The 12,368-nt window shown below is 39.3% G+C and overlaps 1 protein-coding gene across 4 annotated transcripts in view; it reads left to right on the top strand.

Annotated features, from left to right (window-relative positions):
- The window catches only part of ESRRB (estrogen related receptor beta), a 151,716-nt gene that overhangs the window by 54,828 nt on the left and 84,520 nt on the right, over window positions 1–12,368 (top strand). The window contains exon 2 of one of the 4 annotated variants that reach the window (XM_079972340.1): window positions 3,422–3,484. The exons of 2 other annotated variants lie outside the window; for them this stretch is intronic. The gene's annotated coding sequence lies outside the window, so the exon portion shown is untranslated. Of the gene's footprint in view, window positions 1–3,403; window positions 3,485–12,368 lie in introns of those variants that run through there. One more of the 4 variants, XM_079972337.1, reaches the window with a different exon arrangement.

Genomic DNA, 12,368 nt, shown 5'->3' with positions numbered 1-12,368 from the left:
GTCTGAATGTAACACGGAGAACATGAAAACTGAAACTTTTTGTAAGAGTAGGGTTAGCAAGAATACAAAAAAGCCCCTCCAAAAACAAAACAAAAACTACCAGCTGTATAAATGAATCTGCAGTTTGTCTCTTTCAGGTCAAGGCAGGTAGAGTCCATAAAATTAGTCAAACTGTACCAGTGCTGCTTGTCTGCAGTACAGCAGTTGTGTAATATAGATCTGTATGTGTGCATAAATATGTATGAGGTCCAGCTATATCTGTGCATGTATCTATGCATGTACATCATGCTTACATTTCAGACTGTAATTGTCAACACCTAGAATATCCCTTGAAGTCAAATTCAGCACTTTTTGTTTGCTTTAGCATTAATGTCACAGCCCAAGATGAGAAGTGATTTCTCCCTCCTTGTTTCCTTTCAGCTATAGCCTCAGATGTTGCAGGACGATACCTTTTGCCATTCCCAATCAATAGTGTGTATGGAATAATAGAATAGACCAAGGTTAGCACATTATGAAAAAAATGTCACTTTGGTGTACGGCAATATTCTGTCAGGTGTGCCTGTTAAAAATGCTTTCTTTGACAGGTTAAATAAAAATGCAGAAATGTCGGCCCAATAAATGAGTTATCAGCTGCAAAAGAAAGTGCAAAATAATAATTTCACCTGTGAACATGGAAACCCAGATTTAGAGGAATTAGTATGATTCCATTCAGTATTTGAATAAACTGGGGATAATTATTATCTTTTGCATTTGATTCTGTTGATCCTTATTTACAGGCCAAAGAAATGTGACTTAGATTCTGAAGGATTGTTGAAGTGCATTTGCTTCTGTATTGTCAGAAAAGCTGAATGAAGCTACTTTAGTTCTAGGCACTCCTGGAAATCTAGAGTGAGGAGTGGTTGCTCTTTTCCCCTTCTCCCCAGATTTGTGAATTGGGGGGAAAATTCTAAACAGAGAGACTGAATGAAGCTGTAAGTGCTCTGGGCGCTCTTGTGTACCTACAATAGGGAGTTGTTGCTCTGTGTGTCTATTTCCTTACTGACAAATTAATTCAAGAAGAAGCTGTAATGCAAAGGAACGGGACTTAGCTTGTCCCTTGAACAGATTTCCTATTGTGTCGCTGGGTCCCCTTTTCAAGAGCCAGGCTAGTCTTGCATGTGAAAAGAAAATGTTAGCCTTTCTTCTGCCTGTCTTTCAGGTCCTACTTTTTCATATCAATTATTGAAAATTATGGAAAGATCAATTTATTATTAATATTTTAGGGAAGGAAATGCAGCGGGACAGGGATATTTTCATTATATTGATTGAAAGCAATCAATAGATATTGTGTTTAGCCTGAGAGGGACAAGACTTTGGAGGAATTGCGTCAGAGAAAGTTGCTGTAACAGAAATTTCACAGGACCATGGTTATTATTTTTTCCCTGGGAGAATATGGTACTTGAAATCCTCTATCTTTAAATTTCTGATCCATTCCTACACTCTCTACTGTTCTCTCATTTTAAAGTTTGTTTGTGTGTGTGTGTGTGACATGTCTTTCACTTCCGCACTTTTTTAATCCCTCCAGTAAGAGATTTCATATGTGCCATAAGTCTGAAGATCTGAAATGCTTCTGTTCTGGATATACAATCACTTCTAAGGTGGAGGGGGGGGGAATATAGATTTAAACTGTTATGTAACCACAGTTCACGAATGCAGTCATACTAGATATCTCATAAGCATGCCTAATGTTTGTGATGCATTTACATACAGAAAGAAATAGCAAAAGCAGAATAAGCCAGAAATGCTTATAGCTCTCCCTGCTCTGTTTTGTGCCTACTACCACACTGGGGTTGATAAATGGTCGTGGTAACCCTGTAGTGGGTGGAACCTTATGGCAACCTGGAGACACTTAGATGCTCCTTCAACTTCCTTTAAATATGCTGCAATCCCAAGCATGTTTACTAAAGAGTAAGCTCTGCTGATCTCAGTGGGACATACCTCTGAGTAAACATATTAAGTTCACGCTAAAAGTGAGATTGGGACGCTTTGTTTGACAGCTGCTCAATAACGATTTTATTTATTTATTTACATATGAACAGGTAGGGAAATAGTTTCATTATCTAGGAAGTGTCAAACACACACACACACACACACACAGCACAGGAGTCCCACAGTAACCTCTTACAAAGCGTGAAACTAAAGATGCTGTAGATATTAATGAATTGGTTTAGGGATAGGTCAACATAACAAATGCCATTCATGACCAACTCTAGAAATCAACCGGGGAAAGGGGAATGCTTTATTTCCACAACAGCTAGCAGGTTTAAGACAGAAAAGCACATTAAAGTTCAACTTGAAATTGTATCAGTTGGTGTGAATTTTGCAATTTATAAACCCCGGCAGAGACTTGAAGGGGGGAGAGCTTCATTTCTGGAGAATAATTTTTATGAAGCCCTTACAAGTTAATTTTTCTCCCTTCTCTGCCCTGGCTTGGCCTCCTGTCTCAAAAGCTCTTTCCTGCCTCTTCTTTCCACTTGGACTGCCCACAAAGTGGCCTCTACAGCTGAAGTGCCAGTTATTTTGTCTGTCAAGAAGCACTTGTGAGCTGTGTGCTGCTGGAGGTGACTATCTGTTAGGGAAAGTGTGCCTCCTTGAAGTGGAAAGCACTGCAGAATAATATCTTTGTCATGTTTGTAATTGCAAATGTAATTAGCAAACAAGCTCTAGGGGATTAAGGAGTTGAAACTTTCGCTGCACATGACTTGACCCTGTGTTAGCCAAACAGGAATGGTGTGCACTGTTTAACCCGTGCCAACTCTGCATTTTTGTCTGGGCATATCTGCTGCTCATAGATTTCTGCTCTTAGTGTTCCCTGTGCTCCGAGCTCTCTCCAGAAAGAATTACGTTTTTTTCCCCGTGTGAAAGAAGAATGTGCTAACATATACTAGTTTGCTGAGCTGCTTGGTGCTCATGAGCGCCGCAGACAGCATTGCCCTTAATTATCCGGTTGTATTTTGCATGGGCAAATTGTGAAGAGCAGGTGGCACAATGTGGTCGCGCAACTTGTGATAGCTTTGTGACTGATTTTGTCCCTTCCTTTGCTCTATTGTCTTCCCTGCGTCTACCGTGTAGAGTTCACTTTTCACTCCCCAGGGAGAAATCTCCATGTTTAGATTTTTTTGGGATCATCCCCCCAAACGTCCAAGTTCCCTGCTAATTTTATCAATCTGCAAATAATATTCTTGCCTCCGGAGTGTCGTGCAAACAGCAGACACAGAGTCCATTCAGAAAGTCACAAACTTTGAGTGTGTGCATGTCCAGGAGGTGTTCGCTTTCTCATGCAAATTTTGTCATGCTAGAGGTTCTTTTCTGTCCCTTTTGTGTGCAGTATTTAAGTTGCAGTAACATGCCATGACCAAGCTGTTTTTGTTTTGTTTTTTAGTGTGAAAGGGAATGGATTGAGAATAGAGAGAGGCGGCGTATCTTGTCCGATTCTGCATTGCCGGTGAGGCGTTGATTTCTAGGGTATCTCCATAATTATTGCATCCTGTTTATGGGGTGGCTGGGAGGAAAGGGAAACACCACAGGCGGCTCCCAAAATTTGGTCATATCCTTGTGCCCACATGTTCCTCTCTTGTTCAACTAAAACTATTTTCCTATGCCTTATATGCATCAAATAACAGTTGGGTAGTGTTCAAGACCTCCAGCTGGGAGATCTTCTGTGGTGTCGAAGGAGATGGTCTTTTATCTGTCTTCTGGGCTGACAGTATATACTTTAACTGAGCTGTTCTAGCTGACTACCAACCTATGTATACATTATAAAACCCGACTTCCCATCAGTGGACATTAATTTTAGGGGGAATTTCTTTTTCTTTTATAATTCAAGTTTTACTCTTGCACTCTTATCCTTTAAAACACCTTTCTGTTGAAACTGAAAACTCATTGTTAACGGTACCTGAGCGCATATTGTTTTGCTTAGCCAAGCATAGGGTAAAAAGTATGTTTTTAAAAAATGTTTACTTACCTGGTTTGGTATTATATAGGAGAAGTGCTGTTTGAAATACTGTTGCTTCTTTCCTGTAAAAATACAGGGGGAGGTAAAGGACATAAATATAATTTTATTGGTAAAATAGATTTTATAATATTCTTTAAGTGTGCCCCAGAGACCAAGGACATATCCTTTTACTGCTATACATGTCACTTTATAGGTCTCTTCAGCCAATGGCTTTGCAAGATGGTCTTTATGCAAATAAATTTTTACTCATTTTGAAATGTAAGCGAATGCCAGTTACCTATAATTGTTTATTATGTATCTGCGTAGATGGCTGTTAAGAATCTGGATATTCATTTCAGGGGAGAACAGGTCTTCACATTTTCTAGGACAGTCATTAGATTAGTAGCGGGGGCTTATTCCTGAGATGCTCTGTAGATTTCCCACCTCTTGAAAACAAACAAAAAAGCGAAAACACGCTCTAATACAAAATGGCATTTGAGTTATAGGGTCTTTGCTTTTGATTGCTAGAAACACATTATGCATTTAATATGTGGAGATTACTTCTTTTTAACATCAAATGATGATGATAAATAGCTGAAGCACATCTCCATTCAAAATCCTGTTTATAAGCTGCCACCACCCATATTATCCTTTTCCAAGTACTTCTGTCCTTTTGCCACCCCTCTCCTCTTTCCACTTCATTCAACATCTCAAGTGCTTCTATTTTTATGCCACTTACTTTTTTAGTAATTCAGGGAGGATGGGTGGTGGTGGGGAGAATTGCGGGGGTATTTGTGCTGCGGCAGCAGATCCGGTGAAACCTAAAACCTTAATGCCCATTGCCTGCCACACTTTAGCAGTCAGCTTGGCATACAAGTCTTGCTTTGTCAAAAAGAGGTATCTGCAAGGAAGGGGGCCTTTGTGTTGCTACCTGGTTTGTTATGCTGTGACAACGGAGTCAGGGTAGTCTGCAATGCAGTCTAACCTGGGACCAGAGGCAGGGGGAGAAGGTGTTGCTTGTCACAAACTTCCTTCCAGGCCCAAAGGTAATCCCAGGCTGGGCTTCTTCGGCTGATGTCCCAGTACCCTTTAGAAAGGCTTGCCTTGACTTCTCTCTAGTAGTGGATCCTGCATTAACAGGCTGTAGCAATGCACCCTTTCGAGAAAGGTAGCAATCGGTGCATTCAGGTGTTACTTTTAATAAAGGGTAATGCATGACAGCTTCACGTGTCTGTACCTTTCTTCTCACGCAGGCATTGCATAGGTGATAGAAAGGAATCTGTTTTCAGTCGCACTCGTAAGCCTGAGTAATGTGTGTATATATATGCAAAGGCTTTCATACACGGTGGGTTTCTGTGCTACATTTACACACTTATAGTACATGTGAGAATCAATATATATATATATATATATATATATATATATATATATATATATGTAAATCAGTGTGAACTACTACGCCCAGTATAGGTGCGTATTTAGTACACAGAAGTATGAATATGCCATATGTATAGCCTTCTACATACAGCATGAATGTACTTTTAAATCTGTACCTGCAGTCTACATTTATCACCATCTGTATCTCTAAGCATATCAGTCTGTAGCAATAGAATAAACTTAATCTTATCTCCCTTAAAAGGTAGTTCTTTGTCGATGCTTGTGAAACGTCAAAGATTATTGTATAAAGATAACAGAAATGCACAGTAATGTAAAATGTAAATATAGTGTTCATATGGCTTATTGGAAAATATAGTTTGATGTGGAGCAAACAGAGCAGGAGAGCAAGCAGCATGTTGCAGAAGCAGGCAATAGCTTTTTTTGCCTTGTTAAAATTTAAGAAAAAAACCTGGATGTACAAAGCATTAACAAATCACTGCCATAGTCTGGCAACAATCAAGCAGGTTGATTCTATGGATTTATCATTCTCTAGTTTCATGTATGTTTCATACAGGCTCTTCAAGAACTTTGTGGAAGGAGTATTTTGGGGTATTGTATATTCAGTGTTTATTACAGTATGAGAAATTCAGTACTGTATGCCTCTCCCCTAGAAGCCATCACAAAAGATTGCTCTTGAAAACACTTAATTGCATCAAACAACTTTTCTCTTTTTTTAACTCATAAAACATCAACTATTCTTTTAAAATAACAGATAGTTTCCTTTTTCGCAATTCTAGTTCTCAGACTAATATTGCAGAAAGCATCTGCAAAAAAAAAGATATCCATGACTGCTCCCCTTTCTTACTGATCTGAGAGTTCCTCATCTTCTGAAAATACTTTTCTGTCTTTAAAGAACCAGTGCAGTTGAGCCTTAATACCGCATTTGTTCACAAAATATGTTTGATCCATATATATATCTGAGGAATAAATATGCGAAATGCATATGCCCAAACAATCTTGCATTGATTCACTTTTCTTTTCAACTCGCATGTAGGAATTTAAGGGAAATAGAGTAAACACTATTTAATTGTCGATTGAAGAATGAGAGAATCAGACTGTTTTTTTCTCTCTGTCAGAGTGAAGCTTCTTTGCCTCAGTCTGTGCAAAATTGTATAGATTCAATTCCCTTGTTGGCCCAAGTGTTAAAAATTAATTCATGAATAATAAAAACCAATCAGTCTTGTTGAGTTTAAGAGGGATTAGAAGAGAGGTTTTTGTATAGAAGCAGTTATATATCTTGGTGCCGATGTTGTTGGACTATTAGACATTGTATAGGGTCTTGCTGGTGTATCTGATAACAGTGCCTGATTTGCAAAATACAGTTGTTATCCTGATGACTAACGAGCCTAATATTGGGTGGATTAACAGAGGTCACACAGCTAGTGTCTGTTACAAGTTCTGAGTCCCTTCAGAGATAATTCACTTCATTCGAAAGCATTTGTAAGGTAAAGCGATGGTTACAAAGCACATTTGAACGAGAGCAGTTCTTGCTACTGTTGCTCATTAGTTGGATAGAGCTTTTCAAGGGGATTTAGATTATTACTTTCCATTGAAAGCCAGATGGAGATTTGGATGTTCGTTTGCCAACACTGTTTTCAGTTCCATACGCTATGCACATTTATTCACATCGGTTCCTGCCCTGGTGAGATTATGGTTCAGTACATAAATACTAAAGGTAATTTTAAGTCAGGCTATCCCAGCCTTAGGAATACTTTTTATTTCCTCCTGTGTGATGGGTGCTTTGTATAACAGAGGAGCCTTGGCTGCTATTTATTCATTTATTGCCGTTGTTGAGCCCGTCTGCACCATCTCAGTTTTTAGGAGAGGATTCTTCTCCTCATGACTACAAGGCAAAGATGGGAACCCTGTGGACCCCGAGAAGTCGCCATCCAATTCCCATAATCCCAAATCAGCATGGCCAACATGTTGAGAGTTGTACTTTCACAATGTCTTGAGGGCCACAAGTTCCCTACCCCTGCTCCAGATCACATACCCTTGTGACGTGTCCCTCATCAGGTTCCTTATCTGCTGTTGACAAACTATCGCTTCTTATTCTATTAATTTGCTTGCATCCAGGCTTACGATGTCAGGTGACCAAAAGCCCCGCTTTCCCACAAGCTTCATCTCTATCCCCACACCTCTGTTCAGAGAGCACATGGATTCAAAACTGTAAAACCATCTCCTGGGTTGGGTGTTTCGTTTAGCTGAAGTATCAGCTAGATCCACTAAGATATCTCAGTGGTAGAACATCTGCTTTGCATCTGGAAGGTCCCAGGTTCAGTCCCTGGATAGGGTTTCTCAAAACTTGGAGAGCCTGTTCCAGTCAGTGTTGATGCTAATGGGCAAGATGGACCAATAGTCTGGTTAAGTATAAAGCAGTTTCTTATGATGTGGTAGTGGTGTTCAGTGTGCCATTTTGCCTACTTTGCTGAGTTTGGGGAAAATGTGATGAACCTGCTGTTTTGAGGTTACAGCAGATTGGAATCAAAACACGAACACTTTAAATTTTTGCGCAAACACAGAATAGAAACTTCAAAAAGCTCTGACGTGTTAGGTCCATGAAATATTCACACGGACTTCCAGGGCAACATTTTTTTAGAAGATATAATATTCATATTTGGGATTACTTTTATTCTTACTGATTATAGTCAGGGCTGTTCATTAAAGAAATCATAGTCAATTCTATGAGTTTTAATTAATCGCTTAGTTGATTTTGCATAAATTTACAAACAAATAAAGCTTTTTTTTCTTAAAAGGAGAATCTGATTTAGTGGGGGGGGGGGGTTTGGCTATGGACAAAATCTGATTCAACAGGCAGCTCCATTAATGGAAAAGAAGGAGAGGTGACTTTTTGTGGATTCCCCATTTCTCTGGCATACCCTGATTTGGATGTTCTCCCCAATGCTTTCACTCTGAGGGGGCTTCAAGTTGGACGGGGAAATCTCCTCCCCTCCTCTTTTGTTGATGGAAGCATCTACTGGAGCAAAGGCCCTTCCAAATGGATTCCAGTGTTTGTTTCTTTGATTTTGCATAGTTGTATCACAACATGCACCATTTTCGAAGAGGCCCTACATCTCTGTGTGAGTGTGAGAGAGATACGTAAATAAAACCAGCACCTCTTCTAAGGTGGAACCCTTTATTTATTTTTTTGTAAAAAAGCACATTAAAAATAATTAGCCATTTTAAGAAATCCTCCTGATTATTTAGAAACACTGTTTTAATCAAACAAAAGCAATTTGATCCAGTAATTTGATTCATTAATGAAATGTTGATTATAATACGGTTATTGCATAATATGTCCTACTGTAACCGACCCAAAATAGGTGTGACACGAGTCATGTACACATTCCCCCCCTCTTTATGCCTGCCTCTACTTCAGTTCCGTTCTTGTTCTCCTGTGGTAATTTAAAATTATAAACTGCTCAGAGCCGAGGCCAGTCCTCTTGTATTCTGTAAAGCACCATGCCAACTAATGTTCAATATTATTATTATTACATTATAAGGCAAAAGTTGTAAATTTATCGAGGGTTAAGAGCAGAGTTTGCACTCAGCTGTTATTCGGGCAAGTAGTCCTAGTGATCAAGCTGTGAAGATGACTGAGGCATATGGGGAGCTCTGTTTTATCTGTCACTGCCCAGTCAAGAGCAGTCTGTCAACATCAGATTATGTTATATAGATTGGGAAGGAAAATGAAAACAGAATGATGACGCTGGGTATGGCGCTGCAAGAAAAATCTGTTTTGCTTTTAAGACCAAGGGGCACTAAAAGTTAGAACAGCTTTTAATCTGGTACATGTGTTGCAACTGCTGTTCATGTAGACATAAGCCATTCCGGTCAACTTTTTTCATTCAGTTTACCAGGTAATGCAAAGGGATGGGGGAGTTAACATGATAGTATTGCACATTTTTATTCAGAACTAAGGCTCACTTTCGTGGGTGGTGCTATGGGTTAAACCACAGAGCCTAGGACTTGCCGATCAGAAGGTCGGTGGTTCGAATCCCTGTGATGGGGTGAGCTCCTGTTGCTCGGTCCCTGCTCCTGCCCAACTAGCAGTTTGAACGCACGTCAAAGTGCAAGTAGATAAATAGGTACCGCTCCGGCGGGAAGGTAAATGGTGTTTCCGTGCGCTGCTCTGGTTTGCCAGAAGCGGCTTAGTCATGCTGGCCACATAACCCAGAAGCTGTATGCTGGCTCCTTCGGCCAATAAAGCGAGATGAGCGCCGCAACCCCAGAGTCAGTCACGACTGGACCTAATGTTCAGGGGTCCCTTTACCTAAGGCTCACTGTGTTCATTGGTATTACTTATAGGTGTACATAGGTAGTCACCTATGTATCCTAGGATTGCGGCCATAACACTTTCCGGAGACTATGTACCATTGAGCACAGTTGTACTTACTTCTGAGTATACATTCATAGGATTGTGCTGCATGGTGCTCATTAATAGAGTGTAATTAATGGCAGCATTTTGTGTCCCAGAGCAATGCAAGCCTTTAAAAAAATCCACCTTGGTCATTGCAAATGTAATGTAAGCTTGGGTTCCATGAAGCCTTAATGGAAAAACGTGGAACTGGCTATCCAGGAAGACGTGTCTACTTATCTGTTTAGCGTGAAGCAGACATGCTGTTTTACAGAGGAGGTGTGACAAAGTCTTTGACTAGCTCAGTTTAGCATCATTGCAATCCTCCTCCAAATAGCTCTGCACGCTTTTCGGGTCCATGTGCTGTGGCAGCCACAGAATGTGAATGCGGAAGAACTCGACAGCCCCCTACAGGACTCGGTTGACACTTTAGCAGCACATGGTTTTCGGCAGAGCCAAGAGGCATGGTCGCTGTTGAATTGCACTGGAGGGTCAGCCATGGTATTCTTTTTACAGATGTAATCCTGAGAGGTAATGAAATTACATTGTGGTTTGAAAGGCAAAATACAAATTCCTCTGCCGTACTTTGATGATTGTTTAATCCCTTTCTCAGGCACAATTTTGCAGTGCTTGAGATGAGCATACAGATCAGATTCTCTAACGGGCTTCTGTTTGCTATCTCAGGATTCTGTCCTGAAGGATGTTTTCTAATTGGTGCAATCTCATTTTGTCCAGCTAGGGCAGACACGGCTATATAGTCGTCAGTACTAGTTGCTGCTCTGTATAGGCAGCTGTCTTTGGTAAATGAGCACATTGCAGAATAAACAGAGTACATTCCAGTAGTCTATCTAGACTCCTTTTCATAGGATCAATGATTAGCCTCCCTCATTCCTTTTCCAGCCATAAAATTTATCTTGCAATTAAATTAACCCCGTTCTACAAATATTTCTTTCTACCTTTTTCTATCATATTTGGTATTTTTGCATTTTCTTTTCTATATATTTTTTAAAATGCCTCTACCACTGTTGCTTTAAGCTCACCATTTAATCCATATACTATAACAGTTCGGCCTTAATCTTGCCTTGTGGGCCAGGTATATCACTTCATAGCTTTTGGTGCTTCCAAAGTTTCAGTTTGCAACACAGTGCTATAATCCCTCATGGAGAAATCTTCATCTTCACTGAATGACAAGATTCCCTTGGCAGGCAATTTACAGTGCAATTCTATATGTGTTTACTCAGAAGTAAATCCCACATTACTCAGTGGAGTTTACTCCCAAGTAAGTGTTTACTCCCAAGAGGACTGCAACCTCTTTCTTTTCCTTTCTTTTTGGCATAGCTGTTTTTTCCTCTATTCTAAACACTCAGTATCTTTATTTTATCCTCTATTAATTGCATCTCTATGTTTCAGATTCTGCCTTCTATGTCTATTGTTGTTTCCAAAACCACAGTTTATTATTTAATGTGTGTTGCTTTCGCATTATGTTTTTATAATGCTAGACAAATATGACTTTATATTTTTTATTCTGCCTAGGTCCTTTTGTCTAGTTTTCACTCTGTTTGTATAGGAAATGAAGAAATGTTCAATGCTGCCCATTGATGTGCTGAATGTTAACTATTTTATAGTGGAAGTCATTTTCTGCCTCCAATAAATTTGTGGCCCTGGGATTAAAAAAGGGCAAGATCCACCCCAAATTAATAACTTTTAAGTCCCATTGATTTTAGCGGGAGACTTTATGCTGCAATCCTATGCATATTACTCAGAAGTAAGTTCACATTACTCAGAAGTAAATTCAATGGGGCATTTTCCCAGGCAGGTTAGTGCCGAATTGCAGCCTATATCTCTTCAATTAAAATCAGCGAGATTTTAAATGCTTAACTTTCCTTCAATCATGAAATTCTTGGTTTCTCTACATTATTCATTGTGCAGAGCTCTGATTTTACAAAAGTCCGGCCGGGTCTAATCATTCACAAGTGAGGATGGGCTTCATAAAGTGGGTAGATAAATATCAGAAAGCGATTTGTGCAGTTATTTAAATGGGACTGAAAAACATATTTATGTACACAAATGACCACAGCTACGATATCCTTACATTTGCAAATTGTCAAATTTGTGGTCTGCACCAATTTTTAAATAGCTTTCAATTTCTAAACCTCATTAGGGAGCTCAGCAGGGTTTCATTTTTTTTACATTAAGTTCTTCTTTATTTTTCCTGTATAAGTAGTTTTGAAACAAGCTATTGAATCATTCAGTTATTTCCATACTATTGCTGTAAATTGGCACATAATATTTCATTTTAAAATTTATTTTCATTGCAAGTTTCATTTTCTTTGGAAAATTTTTGTTTTTAAAAAAAACAGGCAGGAAAACATGTCAATTTTCTGCTATATGTACATGGCCATGCCTCTCATTCAACTTCATTATAAGGGTTATAATAGGGTGCTTGAATTTCTTGCTTTTTACAATGGGAAATAAACTGTGATTAAAAAGAAAAGCTTCAGAAGTTCAAGACTGAATTTCAGATGCTTTTGAGCACAGAAGTTAGCTGATTGCCACAAAACAAATGGACTAAACTGCTTCATATAGGGGTTGGGAGAGATC

Source organism: Podarcis cretensis, assembly GCF_951804945.1.
Source record: "Podarcis cretensis genome assembly, chromosome: 1".
NCBI lineage: Eukaryota > Metazoa > Chordata > Lepidosauria > Squamata > Lacertidae > Podarcis > Podarcis cretensis.
This window is presented reverse-complemented; position numbering and strand designations above follow the sequence as displayed.